Genomic DNA, 12,492 nt, shown 5'->3' on the forward strand with positions numbered 1-12,492 from the left:
TGAGGGGTTTATAGACAGTACTGTGTGCTGCATGTAGTGTGTAGGGTGAGGGGTTTAGAGACAGTACTGTGTGCTACATGTAGGCTGTAGGGTGAGGGGTTTAGAGACAGTACTGTGTGCTGCATGTAGGCTGTAGGGTGAGGTGTTTAGAGACAGTAATGTGTGCTGCATGTAGGCTGTAGGGTGAGGGGTTTAGAGACAGTACTGTGTGCTACATGTAGTGTGTAGGGTGAGGGGTTTATAGACAGTACTGTGTGCTGCATGTAGGCTGTAGGGTGAGGGGTTTAGAGACAGTACTGTGTGCTGCATGTAGTGTGTAGGGTGAAGGGTTTATAGACAATACTGTGTGCTACATGTAGGCTGTAGGGTGAGGGGTTTATAGACAGTACTGTGTGCTGCATGTAGGCTGTAGGGTGAGGGGTTTAGAGACAGTACTGTGTGCTGCATGTAGGCTGTAGGGTGAGGGGGTTATAGACAGTACTGTGTGCTGCATGTAGGCTTTAGGGTGAGGGGTTTATAGACAGTACTGTGTGCTGCATGTAGGCTGTAGGGTGAGGGGTTTATAGACAGTACTGTGTGCTGCATGTAGGCTGTAGGGTGAGGGGTTTAGAGACAGTACTGTGTGCTACATGTAGGCTATAGGGTGAGGGGTTTATAGACAGTACTGTGTGCTGCATGTAGGCTGTAGGGTGAGGGGTTTAGAGACAGTACTGTGTGCTGCATGTAGGCTGTAGGGTGAGGGGTTTAGAGACAGTACTGTGTGCTACATGTAGGCTGTAGGGTGAGGGGTTTAGAGACAGTACTGTGTGCTGCATGTAGGCTGTAGGGTGAGGGGTTTATAGACAGTACTGTGTGCTGCATGTAGGCTGTAGGGTGAGGGGTTTATAGACAGTACTGTGTGCTACATGTAGGCTGTAGGGTGAGGGGTTTATAGACAGTACTGTGTGCTGCATGTAGTGTGTAGGGTGAGGTGTTTAGAGACAGTACTGTGTGCTGCATGTAGGCTGTAGGGTGAGGGGTTTATAGACAGTACTGTGTGCTTCATGTAGTTTGTAGGGTGAGGGGTTTAGAGACAGTACTGTGTGCTGCATGTAGGCTGTAGGGTGAGGGGTTTAGAGACAGTACTTAGCGTTTATTTTTTTCTTAATTTAGTAATTTTTAATTGTAGATTTAAAGGGACAGTCAACACCAGAATTGTTGTTGTTTTAAAAGATAGATAATCCCTTAATTACCAATTCCCCAGTTTTGCATAACCACACAGTTATAATTATACACGTTTTACCTTAGTAATTACCTTCTATCTAAGCCTCAGCAGACTTATTTCAGTTCTTTTGACAGACTTGCATTTTAGCCAATCAGAGCTGTCTCTATGGTAAATTCTTGTGCATGAGCTCAAAGTTATCTATATGAAACATGTGAACTAATGCCCTCTAGTGGTGAAAAATGCATTTATATTAGAGGCGGCCTTCAATGTCTAAGAAATTAGCATATGAACCTCCTAGGTTTAGCTTTCAACTAAGAATGCCAAGAGAACAAATCAAAATTGGTGATAAAAGTAAATTGGAAATAATAATAATTTAAGCATGGTTAGGTTTTTAAATATGTAATATAGTTAACTTAATTGGTAGTTTAATGTAATTTTAGTATAATAGTTAGGGTAGGTTAATTAATAGTTTAATATAGTTTAATTTAATTCTACAGGTAAGTTTAAATTTATTATAAGATAGGGATGTTGTAATTTTAATGTAAAGTTAGCGGGTTGTTAGGTTAAGGGGTTAATAGCTTAATTTCGTTTATGGCGATGTGGGGGGCTGGCGGTTTAGGGGTTAATAGGTTTAGCAAGTGGTAGTGATGTGGGAGGCCAGGGGTTTAGGGGTTAATACATTTATTTAGTTGTGGTGGGGGATAGGGGTTAATACATTTATTTAGTTGTGGTGGGGTCAGGGAGTGGCGGCATAGGGGTCAATACTTTTATTTAGTTGCGGTGGGGTCCAGGAGCCGGCAGGATAGGGGTTAAAATTTTTAGTATAGTTGTAGTGTTTAGTGACAGGGTATAAATAAAGTTGGTAAAAAAACGAATAGCAGCAAGATCGATGACAGTTAACAACAGTCCGCTGCGCCTCACCTCGTACTTGGTGCGCACCTTTTTGCCGGCTTTTTTACATATGGAGATCGTATTCAGGTCCGCGGCCGCGATTTTAGGCGAGCGTATTGGTGCCGTTGAATGCAAGAAAGTTGACGGCTTGATAGATAGGCCTCTTAGAGTCAGTACTGTGTGCTTACTTGAATTGGGGTTTTTATTATTTTCAATGTTCCTTTTTAGTTTTATTTTAAAGGGACTGTTTACTCCATAATTGTTATTGTTTAAAAAATAGATCATTCCTTTATTACTCCTTCCCCAGTTTTGCATAACCAACAAGGTTATATTAATATACTTTTTACCTCTGTGATTACCTTGTATCCAAGCCTCTGCAGATTGCCCCTTATCTCAGTTATATTAATATACTTTTTACCTCTGTGATTACCTTGTATCCAAGCCTCTGCAGATTGCCCCTTATCTCAGTTATATTAATATACTTTTTACCTCTGTGATTACCTTGTATCCAAGCCTCTGCAAACTGCCCCTTATCTCAGTTATATTAATACACTTTTTACCTCTGTGATTACCTTGTATCCAAGCCTCTGCAGATTGCCCCTTATCTCAGTTATATTAATATACTTTTTACCTCTGTGATTACCTTGTATCCAAGCCTCTGCAGACTGCCCCTTATCTCAGTTATATTAATATACTTTTTACCTCTGTGATTACCTTGTATCCAAGCCTCTGCAGATTGCCCCTTATCTCAGTTATATTAATACACTTTTTACCTCTGTGATTACCTTGTATCCAAGCCTCTGCAAACTGCCCCTTATCTCAGTTATATTAATACACTTTTTACCTCTGTGATTACCTTGTATCCAAGCCTCTGCAGATTGCCCCTTTATTTTAATTTTTTTTACAGACTTGCACTTTAGCCAGTCAGTACTTACTCAAAAATAACTCGTTGTGAACACAATCACCTAGATTACGAGTTGTGCGTTTGTGTTTTAACGCTGAGAAAATGGTAATTTCAGTGTTAAACATCACTGCAGCCATTACAAGTTTTGTCGGTATAGCTGTACCGCAAGCCTTTTATCCTGTAACGCAACGTCGTAAAAATTACGTTTTTTCACGGGACTTCCATAGCGCAGCCATTACAAGTTTTGCATTCTGGCTAAAAAGCTAGCGTTACACCCTATATAGACAAGATCCCTAACGCCATCTGAGAGCAGCAGTTATGAGTTTTACGCAACAAAACTGTTACATAAAACTCATAACTAAACTGTTACAAAGTACACTAAACACACATAAACTACCTATTAACCCCTAAACCGAGGCCATCCCGACATTGGCGCCACAACATTTTTTATTAACCCCTATTCCGCCACTCCCCGACATCGCCACAACTATCATAAAGGTATTAACCCCTAAACCACTGCCCTCCCGCATCACAACCACTATTTAAATAATATTAACCCCTAATCTGCCATCCGCTCACATCGCCCCCACTATACTAAAGTTATTAACCCCTAATTCCACCTCCATTATAATAAACCTATTAACCCCTAAACCCGAAAGCCCCCACAACGAAATATACTAAATAAAACCTATTAACCCCTAAACCGAAAACCCCCATAACGAAATATAATAAATAAACCTATTAACCCTTAAACCAAAAGCCCAACACATCACAATATACTAAATTAAAATATTAACCCCTAAACCTAATGCCCCCCTAACTTTATATTAAAATTACAATTTCCCTATCTTAAATTAAATTAAAACTTACCTGTCAAATTAAAAAAACTAAGTTTAAACTAACAATTAAGTAATATAATTATTAAACTAAAATAAAACTAACTACCAATTAAAGAAAACTAAAATACACATTAAAAAAATCTTAACACTACTCTAAAAAATACAAAGTATCTAATTACAAAAAATAAAAAAGAATAATTTACAAAATATAACAAACAATAAATTATGAAAAATAACAAACAGCTAGATTATGAGTTTGGCGTTATGAGTGAAAAAGCATTGTTATGCTTCATAACGCTGCTTTTTCCCTAACGGCCGTCACGTAACGTAAGTACCTCACTTTTAAAAAAGTCCTTTTTCAATGGGACTCCCATAGCGCCGGTATTACGAGTTTGCTTGGGAGACCAAAAAGTGAGCGGGAAAACCCTATAACCACAAGATCCGTAGCGCCATCTAAAGTCAGTAGTTATGAGTTTTACGTTACAAAGCTGTAGCATAAAACTCATAACTAAAGTGTTAAAAAGTACACAAACAACCATAAACTACCTATTAACCCCTAAACCGAGGCGCTCCCTCATCGCAAATACTAAAATAAAATTATTAACCCCTATTCTGCCGCTCTGGACATCGCTGCCACTATTAAAATGTATTAACCCCTCTTCCGCCGCTCCCCGACATCGTCGCCACTATAATAAACCTATTAACCCCTAGACCACCGCCCTCCTGCATTGCAAACACTATTTAAAGATCATTAACCCCTAATCTGCCATCCCCCAACACCACCGCTATAATAAACCTATTAACCACTAAACCGCAAGCCCCACACAACGAAATATACTAAATTAAACTATTAACCCCATAACCTCTGGCCTCCCACAGAACTACATAAATATATATTAACCCCTAAATCTAACCCTAACCCTCACGTAACCCTAACACCCCCTAACTTAAATATAATTAAAATAAAGCTAAATAAACCTTACCATTATTAACTATGTAATTCCTATTTATAACAAAATACATACTCACCTTTAAAAAAAACCCTAAGCTAGCTACAATATAACTAATAGTTACATTGTATCTAGCTAAGGTTTTATTTTTATTTCACAGGTAAGTTTCTATTTACTTTAACTAGGTAGATTAGTTAGTAAATAGTTATTAACTATTTACTAACTACCTAGTTAAAATAAATACAAATCTACCTGTAAAAAAAAACCTAACCTGCCTTACACTAAAACCTAACATTACAATAAAATCAAATAAATTAAATTAATCAAATACAATTATGTAAATTAAAAAAAAAGTAGTAAATAGTGTTTGTATTTTTTGTACAAGTAAAAGAGCAGATTTATTTGGGGCAATGCCCCACAAAAGGCCATTTTAAGGGCAAACAGCATTTTAGTGTAGGCTGGGGCTTTTTTTATTTGGGGGGGGGGCTTTTTTATTTTGATAGAGCTATTAGATTAGGTGTAATTCTTTTTTATTTTTGATAATTTCATTTTTTATTTTGTGTAATTTAGTGGTTTTTTTTTGTAATTTAGATAATTGTATTTGATTAATTTAATTTATTTGATTTTATTGTAATGTTATTTTTTTGTAGCTAGCTTAGGTTTTTTTTTTACAGGTAAGTATGTATTTAGTTTTAAATAGGAATTATTTAGTTAATAATTGTAAGGTTTATTTAGCTTTATTTTAATTATATTTAACTTAGGGGGTGTTAGGGTTAGGGTTAGACTTATGCTTAGGGTTATGTTAGGGTTATTGTTAGGTTTAGGGGTTAATATATTTATGTAAGGTTAGTGATGTGGGAGGCCAAAGGTTTAGGGGTTAATAACTTTAGTATAATGGCGGCGACATTGGAGCAGCAGATTAGGGGTTAATAACTGTAATGTAGGTGGCGGCGATGTTAAGGGCGGCAGGTTAGGGGTTAACAGTATTATTTAGGTGGCGGCAATGTTAAGGGCAGCAGATTAGGGGTTGATAACTGTAATGTAGGTGGAAGAGATGTTAGGGGCAGCAGATTGGGGGTTAATAACTGTAATGTAGGTGGTGGCAATGTTAGGGGCAGCAGATTAGGGGCTAATAACTGTAATGTAGGTGGCAGAGATGTTAGGGGCAGCAGATTGGGGTTTAATAACTGTAATGTAGGTGGTGGCGATGTTAGGGGCAGCAGATTAGGGGTTAATAACTGTAATGAAGGTGGTGGCGATGTTAGGGGCAGCAGATTAGGGGTGTTTAGACGTGGTTTTTATGTTAGGCAGTTAGGTTTAAACATAACTTTTTCTTTCCCCATAGACATCAATGGGGCTGCATTACGGAGCTTTTTTTTTCCGCGATCGCAGGTGTTAGGATTTGTTTTTTGCCGGTTCTCCCCATTGATGTCTATGGGGAAATCGTGCACGAGCAAGTCAAAGCAGAGCTTGTATTTCGGTGCGGTGTGGCGCTCAACGCCACCATATTGCCCGCACAAGCCTGCTTTTTACAAACTTGTAATAGCAGCGCTATAGGGAGGTGAATTAGCGCCTCTTTTGTGGCGGTCGTTAATTTCCCTATAGCGCTCAAAACTCGTAATCTAGCTGAAACGAAATTATTAAAAATAAAAAAGAATTACACCTAATCTAATAGCCTTATAAAAATAAAAAAGCCCACCCAAAATAAAAAAAAACCCTAGACTACAATAAACTACAAATAGCCCTTAAAAGAGCCTTTTGTATGGCATTACCCTAAGTTAACCCCTTAATGACAGAGGACGTACCAGGTACATCATAGAAAAAACTCCCCTTAACGACAATTGACGTACCTGGCACGTCCTCTGTTGTTAGAAGTGCTGGAAGCGATCATGATCGCTTCCAGCTGCTTACAAGGGATTTTAGTGATGCCTCAATATTGAGGCATCACTGCAATCCCCTATTTTACCCACCGATGCAGAAAGGGCCACTCTGTGGCCCTCTCTGCATCGGACATTGATGGTCACACATTCATTGGTGGGTGGGAGCAGCTTCTGGGAGGAGGGTAGGTTATACGGTCCTTATTTGTTATATCACAATCTCTTGTGGCATTGTCGGCGGTTGCGGCCGGGGGGGCAGAGGGGGCTAAATATGCACACAAGTAAAAAAAAAAAAGACAGAGGCAGTTGCAGGGGGGGATCTCTGTTGTTTAGTAAGGGATCTGGGAGGGGGAGGGATGTAGATTATTTAGGGGGCAAGCTACACTACAGAAAACAAATGTTTCATATAAAAAAAGTTAAAAAAAAAAAACTATTTTGGGGGGCAAATTGGGTACTGGCAGACAGCTGCCAGTACCCAAGATGGCGGCAAATAGGTAGAGGGGGAGGGTTAGAGAGATGTATGGGGGGGGTCAGGGAGGTTGTGGGGTAAGAGGGGATCCATCACTGCAGACTGTATGAAAAAAAAAAATAATAATAAAAAATAAATGATTTTAATTTCAGTACTCGCAGACTTTCTGCCAGTACTTAAGATAGCGGTGACAATTGTGAGGTATGGGAGGGAAGAGAGCTGTTTGAGGGGGGGTCAGGGGGGGATCAGGGGTTGGGATGTGTCAGGTGGGAGGCTGATCTCTACACTAAAGCTAAAAATTAACCCTACAAGCTACCTAATTAACCCCTTAACTGCTGGGCATATTACAAGTGTGCTGCGCAGCAGCATTTAACGGCCTTATTATTACCAAAAAGCAACGCCAAAGCCATATATGTCTGCTATTTCTGAACAAAGGGGATCCCAGAGAAGCATTTACAACCATTTGTGCCACAATTGCACAAATTGTTTGTAAATAATTTCAGTGAGAAACCTAAAATTGTGAAAAATGTAACAGTTTTGTTTTTTATTTGATCGTATTTGGCGGTGAAATAGTGGCATGAAATATACCAAAATGGGCCTAGATCAATTTGGGTTGTCTACTACACTACACTAAAGCTAAAATTAAACCTTAAAGCTCCCTACAAGCTCCCTAATTAACCCCTTCACTGCTGGGCATAATACACGTGTGGTGTGCAGCGGCATTTAGCGGCCTTCTAATTACCAAAAAGCAACGCCAAAGTCATATATGTCTGCTATTTCTGAACAAAGGGGATCCCAGAGAAGCATTTACAACCATTTATGCCATAATTGCACAAGTTGTTTGTAAATAAATTCAGCGAGAAACCTAAAGTTTGTGAAAAAATTTGTGAAAAAGTCACCAATTATTTTTATTTGATCGTATTTGGCGGTGAAATGGTGGCATGAAATATACCAAAATCAGCCTATATCAATACTTTGGGATGTCTTCTAAATAAAAAGATATACATGTCAAGGGATATTCAGGGATTCCTGAAAGATATCAGTGTTCCAATGTAACTAGCGCTAATTTTGAAAAAAAGTGGTTTGGAAATAGCAAAGTGCAACTTGTATTTTTTGCCTTATAACTTGCAAAAAAAGCAAAGAAAATGTAAACATTGGATATTTCTAAACTTGGGACAAAATTTAGAAACTATTTAGAATGGGTGTTATTTGGTGGTTGTAGATGTGTAACAGATTTTGGGGGTCAAATTTAGAAAAAGTGTGTTTTTTTCAATGGTTTCCTCATATTTTATATTTTTTTTACAGTAAATTATAAGATATGATGAAAATAATGGTATCTTTAGAAAGTCCATTTAATGGCGAGAAAAACAGTATATAATATGTGTGGGTACAGTAAATGAGTAAGAGGAAAATTACAGCTAAACACAAACACTGCAGAAATGTAAAAATAGCCATTGTCATTAAGGGTAAGAAAATTGAAAAATGGTCCGATCATTAAGGGGTTAAACAGCTCTTTTACCTGTAAAAAAAAATGCAAAGACCCCCCCAACAGTTAAACCCACCACCCAACCAACCTCCCAAAATAAAAAATCCTAACTCTAACAAAAACCTAAGCTACCCATTGCCCTGAAAATGGCATTTGTATGGGCATTGCCCTTAAAAGGGCATTAAGCTCTTTTGCATTGCCCTGAAAAGGGCATTTAGCTCTTTTACGAATAGCCCAAACCCTAAACTAAAAAAAAAAAAACACCCAAAAAAACTTAAAAAATCCTAACACTAACCCTCAAAGATCCACTCACAGTTTCTGAAGTCCCGCTTGAAGGATCTTCATCCCAGTGGCTCCATCTTCATCCCAGCAGGCTCCATCTTCATCCAAGTGGCGATGTCTTCATCCAGGCAGCAGACGGCTCCATCTTCATCCAGGCGGCATCTTCATCCCTGCGGCGTTTTCTATCTTCATCTCGGTGCCGCGGAAGGTGTCCATCCTAAGGACATCTGGCGCGGAGCACTCTCTTCATATGGTCGCGCCGTATACTGAATCTTCAATGCAAGGTACGCAATTCAAAATTGTTTGCCTTGCATTCCTATTTGCTGATTTGATTCTGCAAATTCAAATCAGCCAAAAGGAATAGGATTTCAGTAGCTCTCATCCTATTGGCTGATTTGAATTTGCAGAATCAAATCAGCCAATAGGAATGCAAGGGACGCCATTTTGAATTGCGTACCTTGCATTGAAGATTCAGTGTACGACGGTGACCGTATGAAGAGGATGCTCCATGCCAGATGTCTTCAGGGTGGATCCGCTCTGTGCCACCGGGATGAAGATAGAAGACGCTGCCGGGATGAAGATTGAAGATGCCGCCTACCTAAATGAAGAAGAAGCCGCCTGCCGCCTGGATGAAGACTTCGTCCGCCTGGATGAAGATGGAGCTGCTGAGATGAAGATGGAGCCGCCGGGATGAAGATCCTTCAAGCAGGACTTCAGAAACTGTGAGTGGATCTTCGGGGGTTAGTGTTAGGATTTTTTAAACTTTTTTGGATGAGTTGTCTTTGTATTTTTTTTTCAGGTAAAAGAGCTGTTTAACTTAGGGCAATGCCCTTCAAAAGGCCCTTTTAAGGGCTATTGGTAGTTTATTCTAGATTAGGTTTTTTATTTTGGGGTGTTTTTTTTTTAAATGGGTTTTAGAATAGGAGTATTTTTTATTATTTTTGATAGTTTGTTATTTTGTGTAATGTATTTTTTTCGTTTTGGGGTGGGTTTTTATTTTTAGATTAGGGTTTGGGCATTTCATAAAAGAGCTGAATGCCCCTTTAAGGGCAGGAAAAAGAGCTAAATGATCATTTTGAAAGCAATGCCCATACAAATGCCCTTTTCAGGGCAATGGGTAGATAAGGTTTTACTTTATTTTTATTTTGTGGGTTTGGGGGGTTTGTTTTGTTTTGTAGCAAAAAAAAGCTGTTGACTTTAGGGCAATGCTCTACAAAAGGCCATTTTAAGGGCCCACAAAAGGCCCTTTTAAGGGCCCTTGGTAGTTTATTCTAGATTAGGCTTTTTTTATTTTGGGGTGTTTTTTTTTTTTTAAATGGTATTAGAATAGGAATAATTTTTATTGTTTTAGATAATTTTGTTTGTTATTTTTGTAATTTTAGTGTTTCTTATTTTAGGTAATGGTAGTTTTTTTTATTTTTTGTAATGTTAGGTTTTAGTGTACGGCAGCTTAGGTTTTATTTCACTGGTAAATTTGTATTTATTTTAACTAGGTAGTTAGTAAATAGTTAATAACTATTTACTAACTAGTCTACCTACTGTAGTTAAAATAAATACAAACTTACCTGTGAAATAAAAATAAAACCTAAGCAAGCTACAATATAACTATTAGTTATATTGTAGCTAGCTTAGGATTTATTTCACAGGTATTTAGTTTTTTTTTTTTTTTTTTTTTTTTTTTTTTATTTATTTTTATTGAGGTAAAATTTGGCATACATACAAGATGTGTAAAACGTTTCACAAGTGCCATCACAATAACACAGTATAGGATTCATCATACAATTGAAAGACTATAAGCGTCATCAGAAATATCCACTGACAAAACATCAAGCTAACTAATGTTGAAAACGTTTTTCAGAGGCACAATATAATCATGCCCATAATAGTATAAGCCTCCTCTCTAGTTTAAAAGGGCCACTCTTGGACCCCTGGCTAAGTGGGAGGTTAATCAACATGGGAGGCTACCTGTTAAATAGGAGATCACTCATGGATCTTGTTTTGTTTACCTCAGAATTTTTTAAAGATTATTATTCTATATTAACACACTTTTAGGGATTATATTAAAAGAAAAACATGCAGATAGAACCAGGATTAATCCCTTCTAACTATCATTAAAGACTGTATGTCCATGGGAAGATGAGTGCTGTAATAATATTTTAAGAGATATATTCATAAAGAAGGTGGTGAAGATGCGGTACAAGTACAAGAGAGACCGCGTAGTTAGCTCTCCTAAACAAGGAGATATATTATGTGGGGGGGGGGGGGGGAGGTGGTAACCTGGGTATGATGAGTCTAACAAATTAGGCTGCGATCTTATAATATAGAGTAAACATACCTCAGGATGACTCAACATCTTAGTTATAGGAAAAGAATCATATATGGGTTGACAATAAATGCTTAACAAAGAACCAGTGCATAATTGGACAATGTCAGGGCCAAAATATCAGGGGAAAAGGGTCTAGCTGCATGGGTCTGACACATCTTATAAAGCTTAGCTCTGGGACTATGATGAGGGAGACTGTATGTACTGTAGGACCAACCTGCGTGAATACTATGTTAGGAACATAGTTACCCATAGTGATATGTGACCCTACTAATGAGCAATAATCTAGGACTATCATGAAAGGGCATATGTGTGCATTTATTACAATGAATAGATATGTCATTGAGACACAGTAAATTTTGATCTTTAATTGGGATGTAGGGGCCTGGGTGGGATTTCTATAGTAGGCGTGTTTCTAACTATAAAAGACTGCGCTTAGTTTGCTACCTATGCCCTGTGACTCAGATTATAATGTAAACTAATGGTATTTTTAGTGGAAATTAGCTAGGGGCAATAGGAGGAACATTTGAATAAAGAAGGGGACAGGAGGTATCTTAAGTGAAAAAGTGGGGGGGGGGAGGAGGTAGGAATTGAAATAAACTGAACTAGGTATAACATGGGTTTGCATAGTGCCTATAGGAAAGGGATAAAGCGCTGCAACCTGGTAAGGAGTATATTATTTGCAAAAGGACAGAGCTCCATGCCTGTGGGGAGGACTGGTGGGTCACAAATGAAAGCTAGATCCCACATATTGAGACCTAGGAGTTCCATATAGAACAAATAGCAAGAGCCATACAGTACTCATAGTGGAAATAGAGGTGAAAAGTTTTGCTACCAGATATAAGTGCAGGTCCAGCCTGCCCTAAAAGGTAGTACATCCTAAGGTGACTAGGATCAAAGCATGGTGAAGGCTAACAATGTGGTTAAAGCACACCTAAATATATATTCTAGGATTAGAAGTATTAAAATCAACTAAGTTAGTCAAGGTCACATAGCAACTATAGGCAAAATAATGAGAACTAAACTATAATCTTAGTACACAGTGAAGATCTGAAACAATACTTATGTAATATAGGAGGTATTGTATTGCAAAACTATATCCAAGACTAGTCTATGGGGCTATCTGTTTGGTAGGTGTAATTATCTCACCGCCTCGGCCGCTGGCGGCAGGAAGTCATGTACATATATTTCACCTAGGCATAACGTATAGACATACAGTATGGGAGCCTGCAAACTTGAAAAAAACTATGCAATGAGATGTTGGAAG

The sequence above is a fragment of the Bombina bombina genome, chromosome 4 (genome assembly GCF_027579735.1).
Source record: "Bombina bombina isolate aBomBom1 chromosome 4, aBomBom1.pri, whole genome shotgun sequence".
Lineage (NCBI taxonomy): Eukaryota > Metazoa > Chordata > Amphibia > Anura > Bombinatoridae > Bombina > Bombina bombina.